Source organism: Monodon monoceros, unplaced genomic scaffold (genome assembly GCF_005190385.1).
Source record: "Monodon monoceros isolate NGI ecotype Baffin Bay Population unplaced genomic scaffold, NGI_Narwhal_1 Super_Scaffold_1, whole genome shotgun sequence".
In the NCBI taxonomy this organism is placed as follows: Eukaryota; Metazoa; Chordata; class Mammalia; order Artiodactyla; family Monodontidae; genus Monodon; species Monodon monoceros.
In genome coordinates, this window is record NW_021703765.1 from 41,847,361 (window position 1) to 41,868,378 (window position 21,018).

The following is a 21,018-nucleotide window of genomic DNA, read 5'->3' on the forward strand; positions in this document are numbered from 1 at the left end:
TAGTGGCATTGCTAGATCATATGGTACTTCTTTTGTTTGTTTGTTTGTTTTGTTTTAGAATCATGGAATTTATTTTTCTCAAACAGGCCTGTAAAGAGAAAGTGAAGACAAAGGGTTTTGTTGCTCTGAAAAGCAAGTGAATTGATGCCACTTATAAAGTGATAGAGTTACAAAATGAAGTTAATGAGGTCAAAGATGGTGAATTTATACACACAGGCACTGTAATGAGTATTATAACCTGGATGATAGACCCAGTTTCTTAAAACAAACATTCTAACAAATGCAGTTTTCTATAACAAACGTAGTAAATTCAGTTTCTCACAGCAAACATGAAAAATAGGGTTTGTAATAATCCTGTGTTTGAGGTTAAGTATTATATTCTTTTAGGATATTTCCACTTAAAAAGCAAATTATCACAGCAAACAGACCTGTCAGAAACTCAATTTCAGGGAGGTAGTTCTATTTTTAGTTTTTAAGGAACCTCCATACTGTTCTGCATAGTGGCTGTATCAATTTACATTCCCACCCACAAGGCAAGAGGGTTCCCTTTTCTCCACAACCTGTCCAGAATTTACTGCTTGTAGATTTTTTTATGATGGTCATTCTGACCAGAGTGAGGTGATACCTCATTGTAGTTTTGATTTGCATTTGTCTAATGATTAGTGATGTTGAGCATCCTTTGTTGGCAATCTGTATACCTTCTTTGGAGAAATGTCTACTTAGGTCTTCTGCCCATTTTTGGATTAGGTTGTTTGTTTTTTTGATATTGAGCTGCATGAGCTGCTTGTATATTTTGGAGATTAATCCTTTGTCAGTTGCTTCATTTGCAAATATTTTCTCCCATTCTGAGGGTTGTCATTTTGTCTTGTTTATGGTTTCCTTTGCTGTGCAAAAGCTTTGAAGTTTCATTAGGTCCCATTTGTTTATTTTTGTTTTTATTTCCATTTCTCTAGGAGGTGGGTCAAAAAGGATCTCGCTGTGATTTATGTCAAAGAGTGTTCTTCCTATGTTTTCCTCTGAGAGTATTATAGTGTCTGGCCTTACATTTAGGTCTTTAATCCATTTTGAGTTTATTTTTGTGTATGGTGTTAGGGAGTGTTCTAATTTCATTCTTTTATATGTAGCTGTCTAGTTTTCCCAGCACCACTTATTGAAGAGGCTGTCTTTTCTCCATTGTATATTCTTGCCTCCTTTACCAAAGATAAGGTAACCATATGCACGTGGGTTTATCTCTGAGCTTTCTATCCTGTTCCATTGATCTATATTTCTGTTTTTGTTCCAGTACCATACTGTCTTGATTGCTGTAGCTTTGTAGTATGGTCTGAAAACAGGGAGCCTGATTCCCCCAACTCCGTTTTTCTTTCTCAAGATTGCTTTAGCTATTCGGAGTTTTTTGTGTTTCCATACAAATTGTGAAATTTTTTGTTCTAGTTCTGTGAAAAATGCCATTGGTAGTTTGATGTGCTGTAGGATTCTATTTGCTAGTATTTTGCTGAGGATTTTTGCATCTATGTTCATCAGTGATATTGGCCTGTAGTTTTCTTTCTTTGTGACATCTTTGCCTGGTTCTGGTAGCAGGGTGATGGTGGTCTCACAGAATGTGTTTGGGAGTTTTCCTCCCTCTACTATATTTCAGAAGAGTTTGAGAAAGATAGGTGATATGTCTTCTCTAAATGTTGATAGAATTCGCCAGTGAAGCCATCTGGTCCTTGGCTTTTGTTTGTTGGAAGATTTTTAATCACAGTTTCAATTTCAGTGCTTGTGATTGGTCTGTTTATATATTCGATTTCTTCCTGGTTCAGTCTCGGAAAGTTGTGTTTTTCTAAGAATTTGTCCATTTCTTCCAGGTTATCCACTTTATTGGCCTGTAGTTGCTTGTAGTAATCTCTCATGATCCTTTGTATTTCTACAGTGTCCTTTGTTACTTCTCCTTTTTCATTTCTAATTCTGTTGATTTGTGTTCTCCCTTTTTTTCTTGATGAGTCTGGCTAATGGTTTATCAATTTTGTTTATCTTCTCAAAGAACCATATTTTAGTTTTATTGATCTTTGTTATTGTTCCTTCATTTCTTTTTCATTTATTTCTGATCTGATCTTTGCGATTTCTTTCCTTCTGCTAACTTTGGGGCTTTTTTGTTCTTCTTTCTCTAATTGCTTTAGGTGTAAGGTTAGGTTGTTTATTTGGGATATTTCTTGTTTCTTGAGGTAAGATTGTATTGCTATAAACTTCCCTCTTAGAACTGCTTTTGCTACATCCCATAGGTTTTGGGTTGTTATGATTTCATTGTCATTTGTTTCTAGGTATTTTTTATTTCCTCTTTGATTTCTTCAGTGATCTCTTGGTTATTTAGTAGTGTATTGTTTAGCCTCCATGTGTTTGTATTTTTTAGTTTTTTTCCTGTAATTGATAACTAGTTTCATAGCTATCATATCAGTTGATATGATTTCAATTTTCTTAAATTTACCAAGGCTTGATTTGTGACCCAAGATGTGATCTACCCTGGAGAATGTTCCATGAGCACTTGAGAAAAATGTGTATTCTGTTGTTTTTGGATGGAATGTCCTATAAATATCAATTAAGTCCATCTTGTTTAATGTATCATTTAAAGCTTGTGTTTCCTTATTTATTTTCATTTTGGATGATCTGTCCATTGGTGAAAGTGGGGTGTTAAAGTCCCCTACTATGATTGTGTTACTGTCAATTTCCCCTTTTATGGCTGTTAGTATTTGCCGTATATACTGAGGTGCTCCTGTGTTGGGTGCATAAATATTTACAGTTGTTATATCTTCTTCTTGGATTGATCCCTCTATCATTATGTAGTGTCCTTCTTTGTCTCTTGTAATAGTCTTTGTTTTAAAGTCTATTTTGTCTGATATGAGAATTGCTACTCCAGCTTTCTTTTGATTTCCATTTGCATGGAATATCTTTTTCAATCCCCTCACTTTCAGTCTGTATGTGTCCATAGGCCTGAAGTGGGTCTCTTGTAGACAGCATATATATGGGACTTGTTTTTGTATCCATTTAGCCAGTCTATGTCTTTTGATTGGAGCATTTTATCCATTTACACTTAAGGTAATTATCGATATGTATGTTCCTCTTACCACTTTCTTAATTCTTTTGAGTTTGTTTTTGTAGGTCTTTTCCTTGTCTTGTGTTTCCTGCCTAGAGAAGTTCCTTTAGCATTTGTTGTGAAGCTGGTTTGATGGTGCTGAATTCTCTTAGCTTTCGCTTGTGTGTAAAGTTTTTAATTTCTCCATCGAATCTGAATGAGATCCTTGCTGGGAAAAGTAATCTTCGTTGTAGGATTTTCCCTTTCATCATTTTTAATATGTCCTGCCACTCTCTTCCAGCTTGCAGAGTTTCTGCTGAAAGGTCAGCTGTTAACCTTATGGCGATCCCCTTGTATGTTATTTGTTGCTTTTCCCTTGCTGCTTTTAATATTTTTTTGTTGTATTTAATTTTTGATAGTTTGATTAATATGTGTCTTGGTATGTTTCTCCTTGGATTTATCCTGTATGGGACTCTCTGAGCTTCCTGGACTTGATTGACTATTTCCTTTCCCATGTTAGGGTAGTTTTCAACTATAATTTCTTCAAATATTTTCTCAGACCCTTTCTTTTTCTTCTGGGACCCCTAGAATTTGAATCTTGGTGCATTTAATGTTGTCCTAGAGGTCTCTGAGACTGTCCTCAATTCACTTCATTCTCTTTTCTTTATTCTGCTCTGGGGTAGTAATTTCCACTAATTTATCTTCCAGGTCACTTACCTGATCTTCTGCCTCAGTTATTCTGCTATTGGTTCTTTTTTTTTTTAAATCTTTATTAGAGTATAATTGCTTTACAATGGTGTGTTAGTTTCTGCTTTATAACAAAGTAAATCAGCTGTACATATACATATATCCACATATCTCCTCCCTCTTTCATCGCCCTCCCACCACCCCCATCCCACCTCTCTAGGTGGTCACAAAGCACTGAGCTGATCTCCCTGTGCTATGCGGCTGCTTCCCAATAGCTATCTATTTTACATTTGGTAGTGTATATATGTCCATGCCACTCTCTTACTTCATCCCAGCTTACCCTTCCCCCTCCCCCTGTCCTCAAGTTCATTCTCTACGTCTGCATCTTTATTCCTGTCCTGCCCCTAGGTTCTTCAGAACCTTTTTTTTTTTTTTTGGATTCCATATATATGTGTTAGCATACGGTATTTATTTTTCTCTTTCTGACTTACTTCACTCTGTATTAACAGTCTCTAGGCCCATCCATCCACCTCACTACAAATAAGTAAATTTCGTTTCTTTTTATGGCTGAGTAATATTCATTGTATATATGTGCTCTGCTATTGATTCTTTCTAGAGAATTTTTAATTTCATTTATTGTGTTGTTCATCAGTGTTTGTTTGCTCTTTAGTTCTTCTAGGTCCTTGTTAAATGTTTCTTGTATTTTCTCCATTCATTTCTAAGATTTTGGATCATCTTTACTATCATAACTCTGAATTCTTTTTCAGGTAGACTGCCTATTTCCTCATCATTTGTTTGGTCTGGTGGGTTGTTACCTTGCTCCTTCGTCCACTGCATATTTCTCTGTCTTCTCATTTTGCTTAACTTACTGTGTCTTGGGTCTCCTTTTCGCAGGCTGCATGTTCGTAGTTCCCATTGTTTTTGGTGTCTGCCCCTAGTGGGTATGGTTGGTTCAGTGGTTCGTGTAGGCGTCCTGGTGGAGGGGACTGGTGCCTGTGTTCTGGTGGATGAGGCTGCATCTTGTCTTTCTGGTGGGCATCCAGTGGTGTGTTTTTGGGGTGTCTGTGAACTTATTATGATTTTAAGTAGCTTCTCTGCTAATGGGTGGGGGTGTGTTCCTGTCTTGCTAGTTGTTTGGCATGGGGCATCCAGCACTGGAGCTTGCTGGCCGTTGGGTGCAGCTGGGTCTTAGTGTTGAGATGGAGATCTCTGGGAGAGCTTTTGCCAATTGATATTACATGAGGCCACGATGTGTCCGGTGGTCCAACATCCTGAACTTGACTCTCCCACCTCAGAGGCTCAGGCCTGACTCCAGGCTGGAGCACCAAGACCCTGGCAGCCACACAGGTCAGAAGAAAAGGGAGCGAATAAGAAACATAAAAAATAAATAAATAGTAAAATTTTTTAAATTTTTAAAAGTAATAATAAAAAAAAGAGCAACCAAACCAATAAACACATCCACCAATGATAACAAGTGCTAAAAACTATACTAAGATAAACATAAAAATCAGAAACAAGTCAATCTCAGACAGCAAACCCCGAGTCCACTATTGCTCCCAAAGTCCACAGCCTCAATTTTGGGTTGATTCGTTGTCTATTCAGGTATTCCACAGATGCAGCATACCTCAACTTGATTGTGGGGATTTAACCCACTTCTCCCGAGGCTGCACAGAGGAAATTCCCTTTCTCTTTTTTGTTCGCACAGCTCCTGGGGTTCAGCTTTGGTTTTGGCCCCGCCTCTGCGTGTAGGTTGCCCTCAGGCATCTGTTGCTGCCCAGAGAGGAAGGGGTTAAAGCAGCAGCCAATTAGGGCGCTCTGGCTCACTCATGCTGGGGCGGGGTGGGGGGGCGGTGTGCTGTGGCGGGGAGGGAGGGAGACCTGCTTGCACACAGGATTCTTGGTGGCTGCAACAGCAGCGTTAGAGTTTCATGCCCATCTCTGGGGTCCAAGCTGATAGCCGTGACTTGCGCCAGTCTCAGGAACTCGTTTAGGCGGTGCTCTGCCTTCTGTGGGCAGACAGGGAAAGAATCCCCTCTCCTCACGCACCCCAAAACAATGGTCTCTTGCCTCTTTGGCAGCTCCAGACTTTTTCCCAGACTCCCTCCCGGCTAGCCGTGGCGCACTAGCCCCCTTTCAGGCTGTGTTCACGCCGCCATCCCAGTCCTCTCCCTGGCACTCCGACCGAAGCCCAAGCCTCAGCTCCCAGCCCCGCCCACCCCGGCAGGTGAGCAGACAAGTCTCTCGGGCTGGTGAGTGCCGGTCGGCACCGATCCTCTGTGCGGGAATCTCTCCGCTTTGCCCTCCCCACCCCTGTTGCTGCGCTCTCCTCCATGGCTCCGAAGCTTTCCCCCCTCCGCCACCCGCAGTCTCCACCCGCGAAGGGGCTTCTAGTTTGTGGAAACCTTTCCTCCTTCACGGCTCCCTCCCACTGGTGCAGGTCCCATCCCTATTCTTTCGTCTCTGTTTATTCTTTTTTCTTTTGCCCTACCCAGGTACGTGGGGAGTTTCTTGCCTTTTGGGAGGTCTGAGGTCTTCAGCCAGCGTTCAGTAGGTGTTCTGTAGGAGCAGTTCCACATGCAGATGTATTTGTGGGGAGGAAGGTGATCTCCACTTCCTACTCCTCTGCTATCTTGAAGGTCCCATGGCAGCATCTTTTACAGTAAACTCCAGCCAATAGAGGACAACCACTGTCCGTCTCAAAGATGCCAGTATCCCTGCACCAGTGCATTCCTTATTTCCTTATTTAAGTAATGTCATCTAGGCCTTCTCAAGAACATAATCAGATGGGTTCTATCATCTCACATAATAAATTTATTAAAATATTAAAATATTCACACCTCCCAAACCATCTAACCCCCGAGCTTCAACATTGCCACTTCATTTACATGTCCAAATTCTGAGGAATATTTTCAGCAGCACATTAGGAATGGCTCCAAGTTTTCTTGCTGACATTAAATCCTTAGTTACAAAGAATGTTCTCATATCAAGTAATTCTTCCTTAACCAGCTTTATATTCTACCCTCTAAAGCCTAACACCAAATCCTACCTGTGTTCTCAGAGTTCCTGGCAGTACGAACAGACAAGCTCTTTCAGTTCCTTTGGTGTATAAACTATTTCTCTCCAGAGCAGAGATTGTATTTCTCCATAAAGCTTCATGAGGCCTGTGATACTTAACCTTATGTGTCAACTTGGCTAGGCTACGGTGTCAGTCTGACAAATAACAGTCTAGATGTTGTTGTGAAGGTATATTTTAGTTGTAAATTGTCAGTAGACTTTAAGCAAAGCACATTACCCTCCACAATATGGGTTAACCTCATCTGGTCAATTGAAGGCCTTAAGAGCAAAGACAAAATTTCCCTGAAATGGAAGGAATTCTCCTCAAGACTGCAACATAAAAAACCCCTCCTGTTTCTAGACTGTTCTTCTGCAGAATTTGGACTCAAGACAACATGAACCCTTACCTAAATTTGCAGTTTGCTGGCCTGCCCTATAGATTTCAAAATTGGCAGACTCCACAATCACCTGGGCCAATTCCTTAAAATAAATCTGTTTTTCTCTTTCAATCTGCAGACACACACACACACATTATTGGGTACATATTTTTTCTGTTGGTTCTGATTCTCTGAAGAACTCTAACACCAGACCCAACTTTGATTATAGGTCTTCAGGCAATGAGAAGAGAATGGGTAGATTTTGAAAGAGAATGCTTGTTCCCAGGAAGGAATATTCATCTTAAAGTTTTGTCTTCTAAAGCTACTTCCAATTGTCTTGGCTTGGGTTGTCCCAGAAGCAGAGCCTGAGGTAACATAGAGCCTTGAGTGCATGTTGTTTATTTGGGAAGCAACTCCAGGGAGACAGAGTGAAGGGCAGGGGAGAGAAAAATGGGGGAGGGAAGAGCCAATACACGGGTACATTACTTAGTTGGTCACCACCGTAGGTGACTTGCGCTCAGTCCCATGTCAACATCTGAGAAGCCTTATGAAACATCCCCCAGAACTTTCTGGCCAGAGAATGAAAGGGAGAATTACTTATCCACTGGTTTGCAACCCCCATTGTTCAAGATTGTGCTTCGTTTTGTGCATACAGGGGTGCCATGTGTATTTAGTACTCCCATAATGAACCTTGAAGCTTGTCACTCAGAACCACTTGAGGGGTAAAATAATAAACTCAAACATTCTTTTCTCTGACCATAACCAATCTTCTGGAATTCAATCCTCTCACTTTCTTTTATTTTACCAGCTTTCCAACTCCTAATCTTTGATTCTTACATTTTGTCCCATTCACAGTGCTCTACTGGTTTCAAGTAGGTTCAAATCCTCTCTCCACCACTTGCTAGCTCTCTGACCTTAAACTCTCCAGGCCTCAGTTTTCTTGTCTATAAAATGGGATAATAACAGTACCAACTTTATATAGTTGTTATGAGCATGGTTTGAGATAATGCACGTAGAGCATTTGACAGTGTCTGATACGTAGAAACCAGTCAATAAATGATAGCTGTTATGACTATGATGATAATTATAATAACGATGCCAGCTCAGGTACTACAGTTCATCACTTCATTTACTCTCTTACCTTTTGACCCTTGGGTTTCTGTTGGTCCTGACCAATAAACTTCAAACTTGAATTTATGGTCTCTTCATCTCAGTTGAACTGTTCAAGCATAATTACCAAGAAAGGAAGATTAGGGCCCATACCTTATTCATGTTCCCAAGCTTTAGCTAGAGTAACTCTACCATTTTTCTACACAGTGGTTATTACAAAGACTTACCATTTGCCACTGACTTCCGTTGCTATCTCACTGTTTTTGGAGTGATGTCTTTGCTTATTCTGAGCAGAAATATAAATCAAGACAAGGAATACCTCAAAACCATTCTCTATGGCATCTTTATCCATTCTCTCCTCCTTTCCTTGTATCTCAGAAGACACTGCATCATTATCTAAATCTAAGAATTCAACATTTGTCCTTGCTTCATTGATCAACAAACCTATTGTTACCTAGACGTGCAGGTCAGCACGTGAGACCCTGCCCCCAAAGAGCTCTGTAACCGACTGACTACCTGGCTTTTGATCTTTGCTCTGCCACTTTCTAGTAGTGTAACATCTGGGGAGTCATTTGACTCCTGGATGTCTCAGCTTAACCTCAGTTAAAATGGAAAATAATCATACTTATCACATTTGGTGGTTGCGAGGATAAGCTGATGTCTATAAAGTGCTCAGAACAGGACCTAGAACATTATAAGAGTTTTATTGGAAATAGCTGTTGTTCTTCTTGATGTAGCGGATACATCTGTTCAGAGTGTTAATGGGAGGCAAAGCAAAAGGGAGGGATCCCGTCTCCCCGCCTTCTGGCATCCTGAGCTAGGAGATTAGATCCTCTCTCCCAGGGATTTGATATTTGAGCAAGGGAAGCAAAGGCTAAGAAGATATTCCGGGCTGTATCAGGGGCTAACCCTATGAGGGCAGCAATGTCGTATCCTGTCACTGTAGGTGACATCCTAGGTAGAAGCGTCCTGTGACAGGGCCTTCACTGTGTTTTCTTATGGTGAAGTCTCCTTGGCGCCTCCCACTTTTCTGAGCCTGGTTCATCAGCTTTTGTGTTGATTCTGTGATGTATCTCTTATCACTTCATTAAACTCCTTGTCTGTGATGTTAACTCATGTTCATTTCTCTTGTCTGGAGCCAGGAATCCTGACAACTTAGTGACCACTGCTGAATCTTAAAACTCTCTCTTCCCTGGGAAAGACATCTTTCCTTTATTCCTACCTGAATGCTCCTCAGATTCACACTTCCTTGATTTTTTGTCCAAATTTTTGACTCTATATGTTCTCTGTTCCCTTTTGTATTTTCTTTTTCTCTCATTCAGTCAGTACACTTCCTCTGATTGAGCTCATCCATTTCAGGGTCTTCGAACTACTTCAGTTTTAATGTAAATGGTTCCTACATCTATCTTTCCACTTAAGCCTTCAGTCCTAAATTCCAAATGCAATTTTTGACTTCCAACTTAAGATATGACCTGGATAGACTGACTATAACATCTTCCACACCTGAATCAGCTCATGTCCCTGTACTCTCTCAGTAAGTAATACATAAGCCAAAACAATGCAACAATCATCTTTGACTCTTCCCTTTCCTCCTGTTCTCTTCTCCTGTTGCTAACTGCTTTATTTGTGATCTCTCTTCATTAGAATGCACAAGTGCAAGCAGTTCTAAACTTGTACCTTTCTAAATGCAAATCTGATACTTGTCCCCTGCTCAACAGTTTCAGACAGTTCCCTGTTTTCCTCATGTCACACAAAGTAATTCTAGTCAAATTATTTCAGTTCAAAACTAATCTACTCAAGGACCGTTTTGGACACCTCACTACGAGGTATGAAGTACCAGAAATGTAAAGACACATACAAATGGTTCCTTACTCTTAGAGAGCCCAAATTCTACTGGGAGAGATAAATGCAATGCATGGGACACATCTAATGTTCCACTTGAGATCTCTCAGCCTCACCCAGATCTGTTTCTCTCCCAGATCTGCATGGTTCCTGGTTGACTTAACACAGACACACAGAGAGCCTCTTGCCATTTCCCTTCCATATCGTCATCACACAGGTTTGGAGTGACAGTAAGTCCTGAATAAATTATTGTTCAGAAAAGTCATCTTAATTTTATAATATTTAAAACACACTGGCATTAATTGTAAGCAAAACCTGAATAAGAACAACTCCATGTTGTGCATGGAGGGTAATTGGGGATTTATAACATATTGTTATATTGTTTTTAACAGACTTCTAGCTTAGGAGGCATCATTTTAAAGGAAATTCTCTCAACAAATCCAGCAGCTACTTTATTAGAATGATTACATTAAATAAATATCCTAAGAATATTGTTTGACTCTATTTATTAATGCGATTCCACTTAAGTTAGTAAGCTGAAACTAAAGTTTAATATTTAATATCCTCAGTAAAATAAAGTCAAATGATTTTTATTAAAATGTTCTCTCTCATATAAATGAAGAGGTAAAAAAATGAAAACAAAAGTAGAAACTGCAACCGTGTATCAGGATGCTGTTTGCTGTGAAATGTGCTTACTTTTTAGGATCATCTATGAATATTTGATAAAGACATCAAAATGTCTTGACCATTTTACTTGAGTACTAACAATTCAAATAATGCAAGACATTTTTGTCTATATTTATTGGCTTGGTGGTTGATTTTTGAAATCTTTTATTGTTAGACAAATTTATAAAGTGTTATGCACTTTGTATTTACAAGTGTTATGCAGATAATACAGAGAGTTCTCATATATCCTGTACCTAGCTTTCCCTTACAGTAACATCTAACAAAACTATAGAACCATTATCAAAACTAAGAACTTTATCTTGGTACAATAATATTAACTAGATTACAGAATTCATGGGGGTGGTTTCCACCAGTTTCTTTACTAGTGTCCCTTTTCTGTTCCAGGATCCAATTTAAGAAACAATGTTTCATTTAGTTGTCTTACCACCTGATTCCTCCAATCTGTAACAGTTCCTCAGTCTTCCTTCCTCTTTCATTGCCTTAACATAACTATATTTTAGAATGTTCCTCAATTTAAGTTTATCTGCTATTTTCTCATGATTAGACTGAGGTTCTGCATTTTTTGAAGGATGCCACAGAGGTGATATTCCTGTCTCAGTACGTTGTATCAAGAAGCTACATGGGGGCTCCCCTGGTGACGCTGTAGTTGAGAGTCTGCCTGCCGATGCAGGGGACACGGATTCGAGCCCTGGTCTGGGAATATCCCACATGCCGCGGAGCAACTAAGCCCGTGCGCTACAACTACTGAGCCTGCGCGTCTGGAGCCTGTGCTCCGCAACAAGAGGCCGCGATAGTGAGAGGCCCGTGCACCGCGATGAAGAGTGGCCCCCGCTTGCCGCAACTAGAGAAAGCCCTCGCACAGAAATGAAGACCCAACACAGCCATAAATAAATAAATAAAATTTTTTTAAGAAAAGAAGCTACATGGAGCCGATATATATTATTGATGATGTTAATCTTGGTTGTTGTGTGATTAAGGTGGTCCCTGCTAGGATTCTTTATTATAAAGTCATAATTTTTCTTTTTTAAAAAAACTTTCATCCACACGTTTTAGCATCCATGGGTGGATCTTGCCTGTGGCAGTTACTATTGTAATAATTGAAAAGTGATTTTCTATTTCCTTCTTTCCCTCCACATTTATTAATAGGAGTTCATCTGTAAAACAAGAATTGTCTATTTACCCCCATTTATATATTTGTCCAGTTATTTATATCAGTATGGGCTTGTAATATTTATTTTATTCTTTGGGTTGTCGTCCAATAATGTGATTATTTTGTTGCTTGGGCTGTTCTAAGGTTGGCCTTTGGGAGCTCTTTCAGATTGGCTTCTATGCCGCTTTGACTTGCCACCATCCCATTTTCTTTTCTAAACATTTCCTTACCTTCAGCATCTTGAGATCTGATATCTGACATTGACATCTATGCTCATCTTGAATTTTTCCTGCCCAGACATGCAATCAATTAGTTTTCTAGGATTTCTGGATCTTTTCATTAGAAATTTAGAAATCAAGATCTAGGCACTGGGTGTGCTCATTGCTATTGGGTCATCAAGTTTACAGAAAAAAAACCAGAGGCATACAAAAGAGATGAAACTGACAAAGGAAATTCCCATGATAATATTGAAGAGAAGTCTCAGGATATCAACTGTGCTGAAGGCCTAAAACTCTGCAAGGCCAGCTTGGGGCAGGATGGAGGTATTCAGGAAGAATGCCTGCGAGATATAAATAGAACTGAGCTACTACTTGGTATGTCTGAGCTCGTTGGTAGTCATAATAATGTGGAATTGAACATTAATTTAGTCAAAGTTTATGAAGGAAGTTGGCTGGGAGGTAGAGAATTGTGGATGGTGGGGGGGGATGTAAGAGGTAAACATATTTTCTATAGCAGAAAGTCAATAAATAATAGTCTAAATTTGGAAAATAGTTTCTGTATAAGCACATTATTTAGCAATGTGGTGGCAAATAGCAGAAGAAATAGTTTTAAAAGTTGAATGTAGTTACTTTTAAGGAGTAAGAATTGGGATTTGGGAGGAGAAAGGCAATAAACTATTATATTTTTAGCCAGTATATTTGAATTTACATACTTTCTTGTTATAAATAAAAAATTAAATTTAAAATAGGGAAAAAAACATACCCACAAAAATTACAATGGATAAAGATTTATGGAACTGCCTCTGTTCTAGGTGAAATAAATTTTAAAAGACCCACACCTAGAAATATATTGGCAGAATTTTTCTACTTCAGGAACAAAATGCACCCTAAAAGAGTACAGGCAGAAATATAAGAATTAGCAGAAAATGAAACAAAGTAAGTTTTAGGGAAAATAAACTAAAATGTGACCAAGAATATTATACCCTAACAAATTGTCTGCCTTGTGTGAAATCAATGGAAATTCAATTTCGAATATTTCCAAATTCACAAAACATGTACCTAGGCTGAAAAAAAATTATTTTTATATTTAATCCAGTTGACAGCAAATTTCACAGATTAAACGACTTATTTGCAGAGAAGTGTTTTAACTCAAAGTGCACAAGTGTAAGAGGCACACCTACCGTTTAAATTCTGACTAAACGACTAAATGGCTAAATGACTTTACCTATTATGCTAAATGGGAGCATTATTCCAGGAGCTTGGCCATACTTCCTCTCCTTCTTCTTTCTTTTTCTTCTCTTTATCTCTCTCTTTTTCCTGCTTGAAATAAATTTTTTGAACTCTGTAACAGATTTTTGGGCAAGGAATTCCAAACTCAGAATACAAAAGCCTGTTAATTTTTCCTAAAAGGAGGAGAGAAACAATCTAATCATTATATACTTATTTTTTTCCCCCAGGGAAACCACAGCAGCCTGGAAAGGGACAAAATCTGTGTGCTGGACACTGTTGGATTCTGAGGATATGATGATGAACAAGACTGTTGGGGACCTGCCCTAATGAAGGGCATATTCTAATGGGGAAGATAGACAAAGAGACAAAAAGAAAAATAAGTAAAATACAATGTTAATTTGTAATAACTGCTAAGAAGGAAACAAAGAAGGGTCTGGCAGAGAAAATAATGGGGACCGTGGGATTTGCTTTAAATTAGATGGCCAGGAGAAGTTCTCTGAAAGGAAGATTTAAACTGATTCTTGATAAAGGAGGATGAGCTAGCTGGTGAGGGGGCATTCCACACAGAGAGATGGGGCACGGCCAAGTCAAGACAAGAATGACTACTGAAGTGTGTGGTCTTATGGGGACAAATTAATTTCTCAATACTTAATCCTGTTATTTTTATTCAAAATTTATTTTGTTCCCTCCACGTGGGAGGCATAATTCTAGCCACTGGGAATAAACAGTCCCTGAATAGAAAGAATTTATCATCCAGGGAGGAAAACTTGCCAGTCAACTGGAGATGGCTAATCAGGGTAAAGAGGCTTTATATGAGAAACACACCTAATACCAATTCAGGTGGGGGTAACAGAACCAGGAAAGGTTTGTTACCTTTCCTGGTAACCAACGTCTAAGCAGACACCCGGACATAAGGGGAGTTATATATAACTAACAGGGCATGAAAGCACAGAGGGTGTAATTGTCCTTTTTCATTGGATTGAAAGAGTTGAATAAATGACTTCAACATTGTTATGATTGAATTGTGTTCCCCCCATATTCATATGTTGAGGTCCTGCCCCCCAGTACCTCAGAATGTGACCTTATTTGGAAACAGGGTCATTGCATATGCCATTAGTTAAGATGAGGTTATTATGATGGACCCTAATCTAATATGACTGGTATCCTTATAAAAAGGGGAAATTTGGACACATATAAAGGGAAGATAATGTGAAGAGGCATAGGGAAAAGACAGTCATCTATAAGTCAAGGAGAGAGGACTGGAACAGATCCTTCCATCAGAAAAAAACACCTTGCTGACATCTTGTGAACAATGAAATAGTAGATTTCTGTTGTTTAAGTCATCCAGTTTGTGATATTTTGTTACAGCAGCCCTAGCAAACTAATACAAACATAAACTAGGAAATACCTACATTATTGTATTAAATGAAAGGAATATACAGAAATGAATACACAGAATGTATATACATGCATTTATAACTCGGCAATGGATCCTAAAAAAACACACACACAAACAAAAATGCTACTCTCTTGGGAGAAAATATTTGCAAAAGATATATCTGATGAAGGACTGTAAGCATTTTTAGGGCATAATTATTCTCCCCTACAAATTTTGTTTTTCTCACATTCTCAAGCAGTGTGATAGACACATAACAGATATTTATTAAAAAATAGGGAACGTATTCTAATTCACACTATCTGAGGACCTGGCAAAATATTGGGCCAATTCCAATCTGAATCCAAACTCTGCGAATTAAGTCAGGGAGTTCCTAAAGTCAGCACTTTCTAGACTCACTCTCCCTAAATTATTCCATGGCAGGAGAATTGTATGTTACCAATTGACTGCAGAAGCACCTATGATGCAATAATAATTTCAGCCCAGTGGCTAACTGAGGCTATTTCATAAAGGGTGTATGCTTTAAAGGGTGTAGTTTCTTTTGCTTAATGTTAATCACTCTTAGTCCATTTACATAAAGGAAACCTCGGTTAACACAAATTTAAAGTGTAGATGTGTATTTTTAATGTAGTTTAGTCCAAAAACATTCATGAGTTACTATCTTCCCTTTCTCCATCCCTTTGCTATTACATTATATGAGTTAAAATTCCTATATATTCTATTAATGAAAATAACACCACCAGGGCTTCAGCAAAACAGACCATAATGTGCTTTCCTTTCAGAATAATGGTAAAATGGGACTTCCCTGGCGGTCCAGTGGTTAAACCTCCATGCTTCCACTGCAAGGGGCACGGGTTTGATCCCTGGTTGGGAAACTAATATCCTGCATGTCGCGTGGCCCCCTCCCCCCAAAAAAGGTAAAATAGCAAAAGAGTCAGCACAACAGTCTAGGCTAAGTTGAGGTAAACCTGAACTTTTTCACTGTACCTGAGACCTCTGATCTGTCTCAGGAGAAGCACAGCGTGCAGCCATGCACATCTTCAAAGTACAGGCAAACATTCTCAGAAATATTCTAGTTCGAATTTGTATAGGGAAACTTTTATCAAAAGACAAAACAATTTACAAAGTGTTTCTCTATTCAAACAGGAGAACTTGTTTTGTTTGATCATGTAGAGCAGTTTGTTCCCCAGTCTCATTTTTCTAATTATCTTCCATATAAAAGAAAGAGCAGCAGTTCATAGCAACCATTGTAATGACCAGCAATCGAATCCCTCATCTTCACCCTTTGACCGTCGAACAGCAGCAGGACCACTGAGATGACAGTCTGTTTGTTCAATTAAACTTAAGTAAGAACAAATTCTTAGGGGCATTTCATGAAACACTATACAGAAATCTGATCAATAGATATTTATTTTTGTTATATCCAAAACAAGCTGCAGGAACCTTGGGGAATGGGTTTTATTTTTAGTTCAAGAGCAAAGAAATTACAAATGTTTCCTCTGAGTATGTATCACATTTGCTATAGATGACAACACATATTTCAATCTAGCCAACAAATCAATTTATAAACCTCTGGGTGAGTTTATGGTTGTTACTTCAGAAAATATCAGTAGTTTCTCAGGGAAGATTAGCATTTCAATAGACTTATAAGGCAAAAATACTTTTGCACAATCATTAGATTCAATGACGAAGTTATGAAAGGCTAGAAGCTAAGTGTAACAACCTTCTCAACTCAAGAAGCTCCATTGAAGAAAGAGTTTTAGTTATTAACTTGTTTGGTTTATTCCAAAATGTGCCAAATTTCCTTACAGTTCCAAATATGTGCCAATATATTAAAAGAGCATATACATAATTAAAAAATACAATTGCTTGGCAGTTGTGAAAACTGCTAGACATCATCACTAGACAAGTAATTCAGATTAAAATTATAATGTTTTACTGATTAAAATAGCAGGATTTTTAATGAAATGATAACGTTTGGTCCTGTCTAGGATATTTATATTCATTGTAAGAATGTACATTGGTACTCTGCTTTTGTGATGCAAATTGGCTTTATATACCAAAAGCTATTAAGTTCCATTAAATCATTTGACCTAGAACTTTTACTTGTGGGACTCTGTCTCAAAAAGATACTCCTGAATCTAGAGAAGATGGTCTTTATAACGATGAAAAATTGGCAACAACTTAAATACCCAATATTATGGAGAGGATAAATCAACTGTAAATCATTTATCTGAATAAGTTTAATACAGTTTCTAGCAAATCCATTTAGGGCTTGTCATGACATAAGACAAATATTTGTTTTATATTATTAAGGGGACAATGCATGCTACACAATTATATTTATAGCACAGTATAAAAATGTTAAAAGTTCTATACACAGAAACTAGACTGGAAGATATACCCTGGAAAATTACCTTTAGATCATAGGTGAAGTTTCCTCTCCTCATTTTCTATCTTAACAAAGTTTAGATAGGGGATACGTACTCTTACATTTAAAAATATGATTTTAATATGTAATATAAATAATTGACAGTAAAATTTCACCTTCATTTTTAAAAAAACACTTTTTAAACATTTAACTTTGAAGGCCACCAAAGAAATTAATAATTAGAGGAAATATCAGGAAGTAAATAAAAATCTAAAATATTCATTGTGTTTATTTCACCAGGATTTCAATCCTGATCGTATCATATGAAGTACTTTAACTAATTTTCAAAACCGATAGTAGACTGTAAGCTCCATGAGGGCAGAGATAATGTTTTCTTCAGATTCCAATCAACAGCACCATTAGTAGTGCTTAGAATATAAAAGGTGTTAATGATTGATGCATTACTGACCAGCTTATTGAGGTGACAATAAAGAAAAGGTCAGTTTACTGGGCTTCGTTTAATTTGCTTGTCTAGCCTCCTTTTTCTGTAAGTAGCTGACAGTTGTTTCGGAGCAAGGCCTCCTCACGGCTTTTTGCCCACGTGGTCTGGCCATCCCTTGACTTTAGCCTTGTTGGACAAGATTCTCCAGTGAGATTGTGTTTTGCTCCAGCTATTAAAAATGAGACATTGCGCTTCCCTGATGGCACAGTGGTTGAGAGTCCGCCTGCCGATGCAGGGGACACGGGTTTGTGTCCCGGTCCAGGAAGATCCCACATGCCGTGGAGCGGCTGGGCCTGTGAGCCATGGCTGCTGAGCCTGCGCGACTGGAGCCTGTGCTCCGCAACGGGAGAGGCCACAACAGTGAGAGGCCCGCGTACCGCAAAAAAAAAAAAAAAAAAAAGAGACATGCTCTTTCAACTATGCATTACTGAACAGTTGAATGTAATCTTGGAGCTTCTGGTGACCATCTTTGTCTCTGCACTGAGAAAACTGAATGATAATGAAACCAACACAAAGAAAGGCAGAACTAAGAGATAGAGAGAACCAGTATCTTGGTGACATCATTTGATAACTTGGCTTGAGCTATGCCTGAATCTAGGAGATCCCAGGACTTTCCAATTACATGACCTAACAAATCCCTTTATCCTCAACAATTTTGTTTTGTTTTGTTGTTTCTCTTAAGCCAATTTGAGTTTGGTGTGTGTGCTGAATAGAGTTCTAAATTATACGGATATTTATGCTGACATTTCATAAGTCTGCCAACAATTTTGATAATAATGGGAAGTAGTCATTTTATGTAAAATTAGTCAGTATTCTATGTAAACAGCCTTAAGAAATCATTGCTAGTAATCGTCAATACCTATGAGTTGCTTCTAAGTTTTAATAACCTTTTACCCAGATAAAAGTCCATGAGTTCATTGGAATTGAAGGGATTTTCCCCGAGAATTAAACTCCTGAGACCCAGATGTCTTCTATAGTTGACTTCTTTTTAATTTGTTCATACACTTCTAATCTTCTATTTTAAGACCACACACCCTATTTTACCCCTGTAGTTTCTGTTATCTTCAGCCATGTAAACTTAACCCAAAATGCCTTGTTAGGCTTTATTAATGTATAAAGCATTGCTACCAGTCCAAAGTCTGTTAGAATAAATTGGATCACCTAACAGATAATAATTTTATGAGTAAGAGGTTATTTTGAGGCCTTGAATTTATTCATAACCAGTAATTTCTGCAAGTTAGCTATGAATAAATATCTTTTATGAAATTTGTCACTGTATTTCTATAAGACACATTCTTTGAAATTTATAGAAAGGCTTATATTCTTGACACCTCTTAAGCTAAAAGCTAAAGAACTACAATGGTCAGGTGGGTCTTTTGACTTAAGTCTTTCACTCACGTCCCCTGAATTGGAAGGCGGATTCTTAACCACTGGACCATCAGGGAAGTCCCTAATTAAAGTGATTTTATTTTCACTTCATTGAGAAATCAAATTCCAATGCAGATTCAAAGTAAATATTTATTGGTGGTTGTACCTTTGGCAATAATATATTACAAGACATCATCTAATTCTTTTTCCAGAACATTTTATTTCCCAAGCCTTCTTGGCCTCTAATTCCAAAGAAGCAATTATATTATTATTTCCATTTCTACATTCACAGTCAAATAAGCAAAAGTAAATCTTCCATTTTTCCTTTCTCAGCAGCATGGGGATTGAACGGTACCTTTTCTTTTCAGTTAAACATGAGGTAGAAATGTAAGTAACAAGAGCAGGAAGAGTAATTTCAAGTATAAACATTTACAAAGTAAGTAGTCAAACAGCCATTTTACTTGACTACAGTGATGCTCACAAAAGAGGCCAGATGCTCACAGTATTCTAGGATGATTGACTGTAATCAAGAGGTATAGGTTATAACTGCTTCTGAATACATTTCACTGGCCTCAAACAGGCTTATTGCTCAATAAGACAAAATTCTCACATACTCAGTCATCATTTTCTGCTCATTTTTAATATATTGATATACATTTATTGTCAAAATAGCATGAGAGAGTGAAAAGAGTAGCATTTTGGTGGCAGTCAGACCTGGGCTCAAACATTTACTTCTCCATCATCTCTGGATTAATGGGTTACTTACTTTCTCAAGTTTTCATTATCTGAAAGGAGCCCTGGGATGTTTGGGAGGATTCAGTGAAATGTCTGTCATGGTTTCTGATTCTTAACAGTGGCTCATTAAATAGGAATTTTATTATTTATTTGTTTATTCATTCATTTATTCATTGGCCACATCACGTGGCTTGTGGGGATCTTAGTTACCCGACCAGGGATTGAACTCACATCCTTGGCAGTGAAAGTGTGGAGCCCTAACCACTGGACCGCCAGGGAATTCCCTAAATATGAATTTTAGTTCCCTTTCTATAACCCAAATTAAGCAATTACCATTTGAAAATATCTACCCTCCTTTCCTAAGTTCCATCACTGCTGTTGTGTGAGACTGATATTGAACTCATTGAGTTGTGATAAGAGAAACGATTCTAAAGTCTCCATTGCAAGGGTCATTAGTGTTTACAAAACTCAGCTCGATGGAATAATGTACTTTTACACTAGGATATCCTGCATGTAATGTACAAGTAATTTGGATGAATGGAGTGATTTTAAAAAGAGTTGGTCTTAGATCGTAGGTGTTCTTGAATAAAGATATTCAAGAAAAAAATCTCCTCATGAGTAATAAAAAGAAAGCAGTAAGAAAAGAATTAATATTTATATTTCAATATTATTTTTCACAGAAATAGAACAAACAATCCTAAAATTTGTATGGAACCACAAAAGGCCCAGAATAGCCAAAGCAGTCTTGAGAAAGAACAAAGCTGGAAGCATCATGGTTTCTGCTTTCAAACTCTATTACAAAGCTAGAGTAATTAAAATAGCATGGTATTGCACTCGGGTGATGGTTGCAGGAGCAGAAGCAGAGTGGAGCAGCAGAAGCAGAGCTGAGGACCCGCATGTCTGGTCAGCTGAGCCTGGATGCAAAGGATGCAAAGGAAGAGTCCAGTGATGCAATGAGTAAGGCCTGGCAGCTGGAGCAGTGCAGGCCCGTGTGCCTGTGGAGCTACAGGCTGAGGGGGTGCATCCTCAGCCCCTCCTGCCAGGTTTGGAGAGGCCAGAGGCCCGGGTGCACAGGGGCAGACAGAAGCTCCTCAGGCCTTGGGGTTTCCTTAGTGGACTGCTGGGAGGGTGTGCCAAGGGTGGAAAATGTCGGCCAAGGGGCACTACCTCCTCAATGAGGACTAGGAGGGCCCTGACCAGGATGCAGTCTATGAGAAGTACCTCCTAATATCATTTTTTTTA